Source organism: Rhopalosiphum padi, chromosome 1, assembly GCF_020882245.1.
Source record: "Rhopalosiphum padi isolate XX-2018 chromosome 1, ASM2088224v1, whole genome shotgun sequence".
Lineage (NCBI taxonomy): Eukaryota > Metazoa > Arthropoda > Insecta > Hemiptera > Aphididae > Rhopalosiphum > Rhopalosiphum padi.
In genome coordinates, this window is record NC_083597.1 from 70,251,297 (window position 1) to 70,266,181 (window position 14,885).

A 14,885-nucleotide genomic window follows, 5' to 3' on the forward strand; every position below is an offset into this window, starting at 1 on the left:
AAGCGAATTAACATAAACTGACCGTATTTGGCAAGTATTATGTAATTTCTTATCGACAAATTTATGTTTTTTACAACACACAAATATAATTGGGAAAACACACGGTAGAATGATAATTTAATGATTTATATTCAATTATATTTTAATTTTAAATATCGTATAGCACATTATATAAAATATTATTCTTTATATGGCACATATGGTTTTGATTTTTTTTTTAATAAAATATATGAAATAGGTATGCACTACAAATACAATTATAACAAAATATACACTTATTATAGAGACAAAATAGCTAAATATTATGCAAAATATGCAAAATAAAAACGATTGCATTAAACTTCTAGTACTATGAAACAAATTACTTTATTACTTAGCTATGTTTTGAATAATTTTTGAAAAACATGCAAACTCTCTATAAGTTCCTAGTCCTATGTTACAAATGATCTAGTATACATCATTGTCGGAGACATATTCATAATTATCGAAAAAAAAATTAAAATTAATTGTATGCACGTTATAAAATTAACTAGAAAAAATAAATTCAATAAACAAATATAAACATAATATATTCACCGAACACTGCAATGAATCAATAACGCACGATTTCATAATAAACTGCAGTTAAGCAGATCTGTGCACGAGTGTTCGGCGACTAAAATAAAATATTATAATGTCCGTGCGGTATATAAAGATATTATTATGTCGGTGTATACGATACAACAATTTGACGTATCGAATATTATTGATGTCGGGTCGAAAAAATCCAACGAATCAATGCAGCTGTGATGTATAGGAAATATGAAATACGAGTAACTTGGTCGAGCGCCGTGTATATGCGAACAAACTTTGCTCGTGGCGTGGCGCTCGAGAAGTTTCTACTTTCTAGTGCCGAACGTTTCGGACGTCAGACACATTATACGACTCGGAACGAACGTCGGATTTCAAAGGGTTGTGTCAGAGTACTATTGTATAGGCACTCGTAGTCGCATAATATATTTCGATTTCATACGGCCGTTTATTTGGCGATGCGTTCGAAATCGATTTCACAGTTTCACAATTTTCTGCGAGCCTAAGGTTACCTTATTCGTCCGCGACGGTATGTCGTCCCACGCCGATTCGGAACGAAATACAATTTTCGACATTTTTTTTTTCAGTCGCAGTCAGGCGCGGATTGAAATTTTACACGGAAATCATATGTATAAATTTACACTATTGTTATCAAATCGTATATATACTATTATTTATAATCTCGAGCTAATCAACCTCATGACCTAATAATATACAATTTGGCTTGCGCCAATAAAATTATTTTTCAACCAATGTATCAAACCAATAAATTGTTAAATAATTACAAATTAATGTGCTAATTTAAACAAATCGTCATCGTACAGAGACCAACCGGACTGCGCAGCACCTACAAATATCTGAAATATCCAGCCCAACGATAGTGGCGCGAAGCTCAGTAAAGCAAAAAATAGCATAGTAGCTACTAACGTATAGACATACATATTGATTCACTGAGTATTATCACCCATTTTTTCATTAACCTTAATTAAAATTAGAATTTTTAGAATTTTTTAGCATATACTTATTAAATATCATCAATTCGATGTAAACTTATTTTTTCTAATTGTGAACAACCTGCACCTTGTCTAAAAAGAATTATTGGGCATACTGTTTTTCTGAAAATATAAATGTACATTAACAAAAATTTGAACAAGTAGTTTACGTATTTTTAATCTTTATATATTAAGAATAATAGTCTATTAAAATATAGGTTTAGAAGATAATAATATGTGGGTTATGTGAAATGCAATAATATAGAAACAACTTGTTCGAATTTTGATTTAGATGTATCAACATTATTAAAAAAACAGTTGCTTTAAAACTTAAGTTAAAAATTGGGGTAAGAAGTTCATATTAAAAAAAAAATGTTTTTATCACTGTAGAGTAAAATAAGATCGTATTAAAGTAGATGTATAATATAATAATATGCACTTGTAAAACATCGAAGTTGAAAGTTAAACCGATTACTCTCTATAATTAGAATGCATCCGTTATGTTCTTGAAATAATATCAGTGGTTAAAATGTACAATACGTAACATGGCACTAATCTATTATGAACTAAAATTATAATTGTATTTTTTCCTGAAAAAAAAATATAGTCTATTTTGAATTTTTCGATTCACGTTTGATCGCAACTACAGGAATTTCTACGATTTTTTTTATCTACATGTTATCGGGTTAATTCGGAATTACGATTATGAAAACGGTTACAATGTTACATGAACAAAATTAGAACTTTAGTTGAACGTATTTATTATAGGTCGTTATAGTTTTTAGTTGGTTATTGTTATATTGTGTTGTTTGTGTACCCACTTCAGAATATTGTAATTTGTAATAGTTTTGTGCTGTAACGTTTCAACAATACTAACTTTAAAGTAAAACGTAAACGAGTAAATTTTTATCATAATTTAATAAAATAAAAAATATTTTAACATTTTTTTAATTAGCAGACCACAGTAATAACTATATAGATGATTATAGAACAACATACATTGTAAATGTTTGTAGTAACGCTTTGGAATCTGTTTTGTTTCAAACTATTATACGGAATCCTATTTAAGAATAAGTATAATTTTTTTCCTTTGCTAATTTTCTTTAGCCAATTCGATTCTGCCCCGAATTAGTATGTAAACTTTAAAGATGTATTATACGTCAAGTGTGTTATATTCATTCATTTTATTATTTATAAGATATAACAGTTTACACTAACAGCCACGACTGCACGTGAACAGCGTTTTAATATGATTTTATGAAGTTATAAAATGTGTTAAATGAAAAACTACCCGAGTGTGAGCAGACGATGCGTGGCGTAGGTACCTGATTGTAACTATAAAGTTAACCAAATATATAGTTATTCAGACGAGTACTCCGAATTGTTCATTATATTACATTTATGAGTTAATTATTGTAAGTTGTCAATAAGCTACAATACTAACATGCGCAATATATAATTTTAGAAGTATAGAAATGAATTAAATGTTCAATAGGCACATAATACAAGAAAAGTAATTTATAATTGTTAGATGATAAGCTCGGATCATAATACAAGTTAAATAATAATAATTGTATATTAATATATCAGCATTATTCAATACTAAATATCTAATACCTAAATAGAAAATCCTACATGAGCTATTGAGTGGTGTCAACAATTTCTTACGTACCTCTTATCAGTGATTGACTTTAAATTTTTACAAATGCACATCACATCCCAAATACAATTCTTTATTCCAATTTGCTACACCTAACCATCTATCAGATTAAACAATGATGCATTTTATGTTTGTTGCCAATGCAAGTCCCCATTTTTTATAACCGTAAATAAATTTATATTGAAAATAATTAATTTATAAATATATGACAACGGCAATGTAAAAAGAGTAATTAGAGTTTAAATACAATAAATAAATACTTATAAACAAATATACATGAATATGCCTTTACGGTGATTGCTTCTTTTTACCCTGTACCCTCAACCTTTCCATGATATTAGCATTCATCAGTCTGTCGATGGTTTATCTCATCCCGAACACAGCGACAATAAGCTAATATTATATTATCGTATTTTCTTCGCATATTAAGTTGAACAATCAACGCGTTATTTTTAGCGATTAACAATTCACGAATCGTAGTGGTACAGTAATTTATATTTGTAAATTAATGCCAGTAGCAATGATCGCGGCATGAAGGCCGACGAAATAGTAGGCGAGGAGTTTAATTATTATACATATATAAATATACCGCGTCATCAATACATTTATCGATTTATAATACCTTAGCCGTAATGTATTTGTATTTTTAGCTTTCCCGATGTGCGTTTAATAATAATAATAATATGAGAAATATATTTTATGTTTTTATCTACCCCTTGTTATGATATTATATTACTGTTTTAATAATACTATGTATAATGTTGGACGATTTCATGAAATTATTATACTTGACACTGGTTTATTAGTTTTAAAGTAATATAACTTCAATAACATTGTTATTCCATAATAAACTTGTGCAGATCTACCATTTGGAATGGTGAATATTTAAAAGTCACGATGCACAGCATATATTTCAACAACTACCAACCTTCCTCTTTCGTGAAAACAGCACACATAATACTTGTTCAAAAATATAAATTAATAAAAACTAAAAACTGATAATTAGTAATTAATTTATAATTTAATTTGGGTTTACTTACGATGATTTACTCACCCATTAAATGTTCTACCAATACATTTAGAGAGTGCAACATTTAGGTATTATTTTTTATAGGTTAACATTTTACTACTCCCTTTCTTAATATTAGCATTATTTATAACTTATACTTATTTTAATACAATATGTAATATTAAATATATTTTGAACAAAATAACATTTAAAATGTATTTCTAATATTTAAATATAAACCATTGAATACGTGTGTCATAGAAAGTAAAATAAAACGTTTTCAAAAGTTTCTCTTACATTAATAAAATAAAATTAATATGTAAAAAATATACAGACAATTTTTTTTATTATAATAATTTGAAGTATAAATTTCAATGAAATTGGATATTTAAAGAAAAAATAACGATTTTTTTATTTACAACAATTTTAATTATTTTACTGTAATTAAAAAGTTCTAATCGCAGAGACTTAAAACTTTTTTTCATTATTCTATAATATTATACAGTGTAATTTTCAAATTATATAAACAATAAACATACTTTAAGTTATTTATTATACCGCATCAACCCATTTATACCATTATATGGTGCATAGATATTGATTCTTATAAGCTTAAAATTAATAATATTGTATGAAATAATTTCATAATAATTTTAATAAGCATAATAGTGATAATAATAACATAGTGCATTGAGGAAAACGCTGTTTCCACCCAGAATCTTTTTTCGTAGGTATATTATAATAATTATTATTGATTTATCATTGAAATTATATTTATATAATATTTAACATAACCTACCTCATTCACGAGGTACTCTCAAAATCAAAAAGTTATTTCACTAAACAATTTTAACAACCGCTTATATATTTTGATTTTTAGAATGAAAATACCACCCTAAAATGTTGCAACGCAATCATTTTCCTCAGACCACCTCATTCAATGCTACTGTGTTTAGGCGTCGTAAAAACCTTTTCAGCACGACACTGAGATATATACGATACTATACAGTAGTAAGTAGTAGATCACATTAATGTATTACGCTTTAAGAATACACAGAGGATTGAAAGAGATTAAAATACTGAATAATATTTAATGAATGTAAGATAAAATAATATTATAGGTACATTTTTTTTTCATAATATTATTTTGTTTTGAAACGACTTAATCAGCCTTTGTTAATGTCTTATCAATTGGAAGGGGTAGAGTGTGTCTAGCACATTAATACCCCTTTTCTAAGAAGACAATTTTCACGTATGCAGATGTCACTTCCAATGGGGCGGGTTCGGGGGTGGCAGGGTAGAGACACAGTGAGGTAATACAATATACTAATATAGTTTGTAACATAGACGTATCTATGACCATTATTAAAATAGCCAATAATATATTAAAATATAATACAGTATACATACACATTGTATAATATTCATTTTTTATTGTCAGTAATAAGAAAATGAAGAAAAATTTTTCCTGTGATATTTCAAAACAAAGCGTATAAAGTATTCAACAATGTCTCTGTACATTACTTTTTTTAATATTTATCTCTGTTAAATATTATTTAAGCGTGTTATGTAGATATCTACCCCTGAACTTGGAAAAAACTACAAATTAGTTAAGTTGTCTTATTATTTCAACTAAAATATACAAAATGTAAATATAATTTTTATTAGATTTTAATTCAAAGAGGAATAATATACATTATACATGATATGTTTATGACTAATGACTGTAATTTGTCTATGCACGTATATTTAGACATACTAATATGACGTAGGTACAACATTGTAACAGAGTTTTATTGGGGGTAAAATTATTAATTCCTCTTGAAATATAGAAATATCATTTACAAACTTTAGTTATATCTATTGAATATTTTAATGTATTAAATAAAATATTATTATTATATATTATAGTGTATACGTCGAAATAATAAAAAAAATATAAAAAAGTCTACGTTTCTCAAATATCAGCCGAACATTAAACATTAGCTAAACAAAATTGAGTCAGGTATTAATAAATAGCCGTAATGACAGTTCAAAAAAACAATTTAATAAATATAATATTTAAAAGTACAGACGTTTTGGATTGAATGAAATGAAATTTTCAATTGATTGTAAAAAATAAAAATGCCACTCGTCACAAACAACTGCATATGAATTATACAAAAAAAAAACTATTAGTTTAAAACGTTAAATGACATCATACAACATATAAATAAAAATATACATATTATATGAATCCAACATAAAATAAAAAAATATATTTATCAAATGTGCACGCCCAGTTATTGAATGTCCATGAAGTTGGCCTCTCAACTGAATCCGATTGATTCGAAAAATCTGTCAATATTTTGAAAATAAATTAAAATAATTGCGAGTTTGTTTCTAAAATGTTCAAATCTATATTTTTTTTTTATCAAATTTAACGGTTTTTTTTTTGTTTCCAGAAAATGTTTTCAACTTATTATATTTTATAGACTAATTAAAAAATTAAAAATTCCAGTTTGTAAAATATTTGCATATTTTATGAATTGATCAAACAAAAAGAGAGATCAATTTCACGGAAATCACATGTTGTTTTCATATTATTAAATAATAAATATTATAGTTAAGTAGGTACTGGTCAACCTTGTAACTTGAAATACTTTAAACGTGGCGGAATATTATACTTTTATCACAAGGTCAAGATGGTTTTTTTTTATATTTACATACTATTGTTTTAATATTTGATATACAGCAGACTGTTTGAATGATCTAATGTGATGTAAGGATATTCGCTAGAATATTATTACAAAACTCCTTCTAAGCATGATTTTTTTTTTATCTTCTCATACGGTAAACGCGTTGAGAAATTGAATTTCCAGAGAGTTTTAAAATAAATTAATATATGTATATTTATTTATAAATATATAAAATACAATACATATACTCTTATTGTAAAGAATTTACAACTTCCGCATTGAAACGCGTTACAGGGTAGTAATAAAAAGTATTAGTCTTGGGTTTCTTGTGCATGCATTTCTTATACTTTTTTTCCTGTTTAGATTCTTTAATAAAGACGCCTTTCTGTCTCTTTGAATTGTATATAAACACGTGTATGTGATGTCGCGGTTGACGTTTTCGGTCTTATATATACTTCGAAGATAAAACGCAATTCGACTTGTCAATGATATAACCTACTACAACTATGTCTACAAATAAAAATTCTGTGCGCTTACAGAACACTAAGCGTGTTTGAAAGATAAGCGAAAATTTCGGAAAGAAATTGTTTCAGACCTTTAAAACACTTGACCATTTGTAGATCAAAGAAAATAATAAATCTAGAGACAAGAGGAAAGGAACTTTGCAATTGCATAAAATATAAACGGAACCATATACCTAAAGTTATATATATGAATCAGAAAATTTATACAATTGTTCCACAAATAAAAAAATAGATAGTAATAACAACTACGATAAAAAAATAATGATCCCGTGTATTTCATTTTTGTTTTAAGTTTATAAGATACCGGGGAATATCTGAAGGAAAAAGTGTACGTTGCTTTCTTACATATTCTAATTATATTTATTAGAACGAAGACATCTTACGACGACAAAGATAATATTGGGATTGTATTTCATAATAAAAATAATTTGGATAATCATTAACCATTACAGCAATATCTATATTAGGGTTGAAGGTTTAGATACAGTTTATTAATGTGAGCTCGATAGCCCCACAAAATTTCGACAAAAGTTTTAAAATATATTTTTAGTAGTTGGTACAGAATAATGAGTGATATTTCAAACTCCGTGTAATAGAGTAAAACATAAAAAGTTTGCTAATAAACTGGTCCAGAATCAGAATACAAAATAAAAAAAAAATAATGTTTCTTAACTGTTTTCTTAATTAGTGCTACTAAAAGTTTTAGTTATATCTGTTGAATGGAATCATTTTATATCTGACTATTTCTGTAACCATATAAATTTATTTAGTCTAGATAGAACCGATAAAAATATAGTTTGATTTTAAAATAAATATTTATTTGTTTTAATCATATTATATTGTTATTACGGAACATGTATTGTAATCATATGTAAATTATAAATTATAGTACTGTTTCCTCTGCTAGAAATAAAATTGTAATTCTAAGTGCAAATTTTATTCATAAAGTCAAACAGTTCGAATTTGTGGTACCAAAAGTATTGCACTTAATTAATACATATAATATGTAATACCATAGTTTTCATGTTTAACGGCGTGGGCGCCAAAATAAATGACCTAATTTAAAATATCCATAGTTTTGTTATTTTATTTAATGTATTATGCATATTGTTATCTCTGTTAAAAGTTAGATAAATTCTTAACCATTATAGAATCAGAATAATTATTTGGACGTGAGTCAATAAAAAAACATTTTAAAATAATATTGGTCAAACCAAAAGAGATTTTAAAACAAAAAGGTCAAGACTGTAATATAATATGCATTGAAGATCAAAACTATATTAGTTTATATTAGAAATACTTGAAGAAGAAGAATAAATAATTAAAAATATAGACACATTTAATGATAGAAATGTCAAGTATTTAAAATTTGAATGGAGAAAAATTACATTGAATATTTTTTATTTATTTTCTAATCAAAAATTGGATCTTATTATAAAACCGTATAACGTGGGATTGTTTGTAGTACATTGTTTTTGCTTTTGGTAAACTATATGCTGTAGATGACGTTTAAGTTGAATTTTTTTTTTTTTTTAACAAAATTTTATATTACGCAATCTGTTACAATTAATGAACAATAAGCTTAAGTGATAAAATAGAACAGTAGACAGAGAAAGACAGAGGGAAGAGACCACCCATCGGAGGTACTTCAGCATGATATAATTTAAAGTTTTAATCCTAAAATAATAATAAAAGTAACGATATTACAATGAGTACATAGTAGTTATAACTTATAAGTAGCAAACATCATACATATATAAATATACATTTTTTTTTTTTTTTTTTTTTTTTTAATATTATATAAGCAGGTCACGACACCATTGCCTTTTTAGTCTTTTGTGTGGATTTCCTGGAAGAGTTGCAGATGATAGTTGGGCGATAAGGGGATTAGAATGATGTGTTAACTTTTTATTGAATCGTTTATAGTGGAGCTTGGCTAGTTCAGTGACGGTGGGTAAATTGAAGTCAGAATGAAGGGTATTATTTGAAACATAGAAGGGAGCTTTAGAGATGACGCGAAGGACTTTGGATTGAAACCTTTGTATACGGTTTGTATTTGATACTTTGGCTGAGCCCCATAACTGCAAACCGTAAGACCAGATGGGTCTGAGTAGTAGTTTATACAGCAGTAATTTAGTAGGTAACTTAATATTTTTGGAAGTTAGGAACGGCCGAAGAAGGCGAAAACGATCATTAAGTGTTCGAGTTTTATTTTTAATGTGAGCTGACCAGGTAAGTCGACGGTCAATGTTGACTCCAAGGTAGCGTACACACTGGGCAGTAGGGAGAGGTTGGTTGTTAAGGAGGAGGGTCTGGCATACTCCTTGCCGGAGCGTAAAAGTACAGTGGATTGATTTAGATTCGTTCATTTTAACTCCCCATTCCTTGTACCAGGCTTGGAAAAGGTGTAGGTGGTCTTGAACATAGCTGGAGGCTAGATGAGGATCAGAACTAGAGGCTAAGATAGCTTTGTCGTCGGCAAAGTCACCAACAAGAGTATGGATGGAAGAAGGTTGATCAGATATATATATATGTTAAATAGAAGGGGAGCTGTGACTGCACCTTGAGGTACGCCTGCATTAATTAAAGTGGGAACAGAAAAGGTGGAGCCTACTCGCACTGAGAAGTGCCGGTCTTCTAAATAGGATTTAAGGATTAAATAGTAGTGACTAGGGAGAAGAATCTTAAGTTTATATAAAAGACCAGCATGCCAGACGCGGTCGAAGGCCTGGGAGACATCTAGAAACGCACCAGTGCAATAGAGTTTCTCTTCCAGAGCATAGGAGATTTTGTCCACCAACCTGTGGACTTGGTGGATGGTGGAGTGACTATTGCGAAAGCCAAATTGCGAGTTAGGTAAAATTTTTGCAGTGTCGACAATAGGTAGAATACGTTTTAATAGCAGTTTTTCGAATAACTTGGAAAGTATTGGGAGAAGACTGATTGGTCTGTACGAAGTCGGGGTGTCCGGGGGTTTTTTGGGTTTTAATATGAGAATTATAGTAGAATATTTCCAGAGAATAGGGAAATAAGATAGTCTGAGCATTGCGTTGTAGATTTGTGTTAGGAATAAGATAGATTTTTTAGGTAGGTTTCTGATTACTTCTGCAGTTATTAGATCAAATCCAGGGGATTTTTTTCCTGGGAGCTTTTTAATATTAAAGTAAACTTCACCAGGGGAGAAGGCTCGAGGAGGAAGGGACATCTGTAGTGGAGAGTTGAGAAAGCTTTCAACTTCTTGGATTTTGCTGGGTGATAGAATATTATAATGCGGTTGGAAGGTATTTTCTAAGTGTTTCATAAATATGTTTGCTTTATCTTGGTCAGAGACCGCCCAAGTACCATCATCATTACGTAGAGTAGGGGGTGGATTATGAATATGTAAAAGTTTCCTAGAGGCCTTCCAAAGTGAACCATCATTATGTGAGAGTGAAGATGCGTAGTTTGCATAAGCTTCGGATCTATGACTAGCGAGGAGGCGTTTGAGTTTAAGTGTAAGGGCGTTGTAGTGACGCTTATCGGATGGGTATCTGGAATGCTGCCAAATTGCTCGCGCACGACGTTTCAGTGATATGAGGGTCCTGATGTGTATAGGAAGATTAAATTCAGCCTTTCTTAAGGGTGGTTGGATTGCTGATTCCCAGACGGCTGATTGAATGTTATTTGTTAGTAGGTTAACAGCATCGTCAATGTCGGGGGCTGTTTTTAGACAAAGTTTTAAATCTGTTTTCTCAGATAAGATGTGACCAAATTTTTCCCAATCTGTTCGATATTGAGATAGCATCGATGAGTTGAGTTTATCAGGAGGTTGGCAATCTACTGAGAGCAATACAGGTGAGTGGTCTGAACACGGGTCTAACAAGTTTTGAGTTTGTGTGTGAAGACTATTTGGAATTTTGGCGACAAAAATATCTAATATATCAGGCATTTTATGACGAGATGTGGGCCAATAGGTGAAATTAGGTGGAGCGAGAATTGAGATATTAGAGTGGTGGGCAGTTTGAAGGAGAGAGTTACCTCTAGGGTTAGAGGCACGGCAGCCCCACTGAATATGCTTGGCATTAAGGTCACCCCCAACTATATAATTATTATTTAAGGTGGATAGGAATTCAGTAAATTTATCCGGCGAGATTTTGTGTTTAGGAGGACAATATGCCGCTGCTATGGTAATAGGTATATTGTTGAGGAATAAGGAAACTGCACACGATTGAATGTGATTTGTATGAAAGTTAGGTAATGGAGTATATGCGAGTGAAGCCCTAATATATATGGCTGCACCAGCGTGGGCAGAGTTGTCTGGATGATTTGCTCGGTATACATGATATCCAGGAAAGTTAACATAGGATGTATTAGTAAAATGGGTTTCAGAAATAAGTACTATATCTATTCTTTTTTCTCGGAGAGTGATAAGAAGTTCGTTTCTATGATTTTTAAGTCCATTAGCATTCCAGAGTAGGATTAGAAGGGAATTAGAGGTGAATGAATTATTTATCATTTTTGGATTCAATAAGTTTAGTGATGACAGTGGTTAGAAGGGTGATTAGGGGGTTAATTATTGATTTAAATTCATCTAAGAATTTGGTAAGCATGAGATCAACATTGGTTGAAGAATTATCAGAATTATTTTGTGTGGTGTCGTTACCTGTTACATTAGCGTATGAACGAGTACTAGGTTTATTAGTGGCATGAAAGGTTGGTTGATTGGCTGGTTGGTAGTTAGACTGGTCGACTGGAGGATGTTGAGGCTGTTGTGGATGCTGTAGACGGGCATGCTTGGAGCTCACAAGATGGCGTCGTCGTTGCTGGAGATCTTTATAGACAGTGCAACCTTTATAGTTTGCTGGATGGTTGGCATTGCACAATGCGCAGGTGGCAGGAGTTTCGCGTGACTTGGAACAGTTTGTGGAGAGATGATTTCCGCCACATTTAACACAACGTGGAGAATAGCTGCAATAGCTTTTAGTGTGACCATAAGATTGACAATTTAAACACTGGGGAATCTGTCGTTGTTTATGTGGCTCTTCGACTTTTATTTTAGTGTAGAGTATGGATGTTACATCAAATATATCACTATTATTCTCTTCGATCTCAAGGTCTACAAAGAACATAGGTAATGGGATTTTGGTTTGATGGTGAATAATATTGGTAACTTGCCTGACGGTATGACCAATTTCTTCAATTGCTGCTGAAATTTCGGATACGGAAGTCGATGGATGGAGATTTCTTAACACTACTCTAAAAGCTTTATCAGATTTTAATTGGTATGTGTGATACTCTGCATCATTGTCTTTCAGAAAGTGGATTATTTTTCGGTAGTTATCAGGGGTGTCAAGCTGGAGTTTAAGATGCGAAGATGTTGACTTACAGCTGAAACTGTTTGGGCCAGTGATAGTAGCTAGTTCTTTGGATAGTTCGAAAAAATCTTTTACGCCTTTAACAAATATTGGTGGTGGCAGATCTATTTTCTTTTGTGTATGTTTGGTAGAGTGCACGGACCCCTGGCTTTGTGTGTCGACGTCAATTGGATTGTTATCGTTAAGGTTGGCGGAGTAGGTCTCATCTTCGGCAAGGACAGAGTAGCGGTTTGGAGAGATAAAGAATCTTGATTTCTTAGTGGCAGTAGTAGTGGTGGAGTTAGCGGTGTTAGAGGGGGACGTCGGTGAAGAAGGTAGAGAACGTTTATTAGATTCTAATTGCGTCTGTGGCTTGTTATTTGTGTTTATGTTACTAACAACTTTGTTCTTAAGTATTTTTATAGGCGGCACGGTGCGTATAGCTGGAGTTTTATTAGTAGGCATAGTTATCTGAGTCCAAGGGTCAACGTATGCGACGTTGCCTTGGTGTTAGGATACGACAATCGATTATTTAGTGGTTGGTTAAATACAATATTTAGGAATAAGTATTAAAACGTATTAGCCTTGATATGTACGATAAGTTATACATTACCGACGGTTTTAGATATTACATCGAGCGCTGGGCACGACGATAAGCACTAACGACTTTGCTATCGGGAGCTGATAAAAGCGGTGTGCGAGACAATATACGTGTGGACTGTACGGTGTCTAAACACGAACTGAAGTTGAATTTTAAACGAATTATTATGTTTCGACCGTTCAAAGGATAAATTAATGAAAACATCAAAAAGACGTGGTTGGACATTTGTGTGACACACCTTAAATTAGGTACTACCGGATAAAGATCATAGGGGTTATTTAAAAATATCGCACTTTTAAAGTTATATGCTTATACATTTTTATAACAACATAAGTATTCGATTATTTTAAAAACAATTTTAGTTGTAAATATATTTCAACAATAATTATTAATAAGACACTTGCCTACAGTAAAAGTTTCCTTTTACAGGATAATATATATATTTATTTTTATTATTGTTATTATTGAACTGCTCTTATGCTCCCGTAAACACCAGTACAAGCTAAATATCGATGATTTATAAGTTATACTTTTTAAATTATTTACTATGAATATAAATAAAATGATTGAAAGACATGAATGTCGGGACACGGGTCTTTGTTTCAATTACAAAGGAACCCGCACGTAAGGGGACCGTTATACAGTGAAAACTTTGTCATTGCCGAGCCCTTTGGCACTTTTAAACTACCACACACTATTTCCAGAAGAAGATCAATATCAATTCGATTGATTATCTATAGTTGTATAGCTATAGATAAAAAAATATTCACAATCTTTCAAAAGTTAATTGGCTCTCTTCGCAAATAACGTAGGTATGTAAACATTTTTATTTTTAACGTGATTTCTAAATTCACCCCAGTTTCCCGGAACTTTCATTAAATATAATCCATGTTTTCTGTTAAAACTGCCATAATCATTATCGAATAATCTTGAACTCTTGACATAAAAAGCACGATGGTTGCACGTATATTTGAAATTTGAAGGATATAATACTTCTTATAATAAAATGTTAACACAAAATCGAAACCGTGTAAAGTAGTGATTATATTTATGATGCATACACAACTCAAGTATATATACTCACATAATAAACAACAAAAAAATATATAATTTGCGCCCCTTTTAACCCTTTCCAATAAGCGTTGATGCATTTCACTTATACATTTCGACATCGCCTATGCATAAATCAGTCGCTGCAGTCACAGTTCATCGGCACGGTGTTTTCTGCTTGGCGTTTGCACTTTACTCGCGGTCCGCGTCGATCGGTTGGTGTGCGAGTTGTAAGCGAGTAAGCGACTGAATCACTTATTATGACGACAATGAGAAATGCGAATCCCATCGACGACGATGATAATCATAACGATAAAGTAGCGTTGTAATATTATTGTTATTATTTGTATTACATAGGCAAGTAGCCAAGAGAAATGCACACGCAACCGTCGCGCATCGGCGAAAAAATTGATTCGAAAAAAAGACACCGCCGTGTAACGGGTTTTGCGGAATGAGATTTTTTACGCA

The 14,885-nt window shown here is 31.0% G+C and overlaps 1 protein-coding gene across 2 annotated transcripts in view; it reads left to right on the forward strand.

Moving 5' to 3' along the window:
- The window catches only part of LOC132928675 (adenylate cyclase type 5), a 201,754-nt gene that overhangs the window by 55,900 nt on the left and 130,969 nt on the right, over window positions 1-14,885 (forward strand). The window lies entirely within an intron of this gene.